Source organism: Perna viridis, chromosome 1 (assembly GCF_037379345.1).
Source record: "Perna viridis isolate PV_CMFRI_1.1 ecotype Kerala chromosome 1, ASM3737934v1, whole genome shotgun sequence".
Lineage (NCBI taxonomy): Eukaryota > Metazoa > Mollusca > Bivalvia > Mytilida > Mytilidae > Perna > Perna viridis.
In genome coordinates, this window is record NC_142445.1 from 72,047,342 (window position 1) to 72,049,069 (window position 1,728).

Genomic DNA, 1,728 nt, shown 5'->3' on the forward strand with positions numbered 1-1,728 from the left:
TAGGTGCATTTTGCTTCTTGTGATGTGAAGCCTAATCTCCATAATGATTTCTAAATATACCCCTATCTTGTGAAAACACTGGGATTTCCCATGCTATTTATAGACACTTCACTTCCGGTGACCAGTACTGCACTGCAAGTCTGTTAACCCCACATGCCATTCTGAGGATTGTGAGCTGACATATGTAGAATCATGCTGATATATAGTCCTCTGCAGGTTAAAGTTAAGATAAAGTCCAGAGAAGCCATTGAATATTGTGAAATTAGCATAGAAGCCTATGGAAAGTGGAATTAGTGGTTTTTAGCCTTTAGTCAATGAACTACACAGAATATACTGTAATTAGTAATGCTGTAAATATTGTGTGTGTACAATACTAAATATATGAGAAAACAATAACAAGAAGAAAAAAAACGCGGTAAAAATAATTAGTCTCTAAAACGTTGTTTTGACGATTTTATTGAATTGTACGCACTTTTACATGAAATGACTAAGATCCATCAACTTAATTGTCTATGTTGTTTTTTTTATATAAGATCAATGAAAGAAAACAAAAAGTGTCGTGTACATAACATTCTACAGGGAAAAATAGTTATCTGTGATTTTTAATACTGCTTTTCCCAATCTGCACCCAAACGCAGCTAAAATTTTGTTACTTAGAAATAATTCTCAAAAGACGCGAAACATAGGTACGTACCTATTCTGAGTCCGCGACAAATCCCACTTACTGAAAAAAAATCTATATACAAAATGAAACATGCAGATGATGGAATAGTTACTATGTTGAATTTGTTGACGGACCACAGTCCAGTTTAGTGAAGAAGTGTTCCAGCATTAAGTGTGCTACTCTATGGTTATTTTTACACTCTTATTAGACATAGTTACCAAAAACTTGCCCCTACGAAATGTTGGCCCAGTCCCTTTAATTACAGCCTCTGCTAAATAGATGATATTCTATAATAATCTTAGATATGAGGACTATTTTCATCTGACCTATCCATAAGAGCTTGAATTTACTACACTGTCTACCTCTTGTTTTGCCTATATAGAAAGCAATGAATTTAACTACGCTTTGTGACAAACGCGACCGTTTCGTTTTCCACATTGTCCTTTTTGATTATTACATTGCATTCTGTTTACATACATATCAAGTACCATTCTGTGTAAGAATCAGGCAATGGGTGGCACATCATTTTTCTCAATTTGGTCTTTTTTGCCTTCAACATATTTAAATACATCTAGAATACAACTGAAGAGCTATTTAAATATATCCGAAAGCATTGCATGGTGTCGTAGATATTTTTTGACTGCTTATATAAGGAAAATCAGAAACTTTTTCCCGCCATTTCTCCATAGTGCATTTAAACTGAATTTGACCTATCAAGATCTTGAAAAGGCAAACTCCACAAATACTTTGACAATAATTTCTTGAGATTATGAGGTATAAATACCTGGATAATGCAGTAAAATCTCCGTATAGTTTTAGTTCATGTGCCACACCTGATACACATTTTGCCTGATTCTTAGACGGAAAAGTACTTAAAACGTCATAAAATTGAGCCTTGTCTGCAGGTTCTCTTATCCGTTACTCCTCCTACACCTCTGAAGGGAATACAATGAAACTTTCACAGAATCTTTGTAGTATTGAATATATAATTTAGGTTTAGATTTTAAGTTTTTAGGTCATATCAGCAAACATGGACTTTGCCATTCCCTGGCATGGGGAAGATA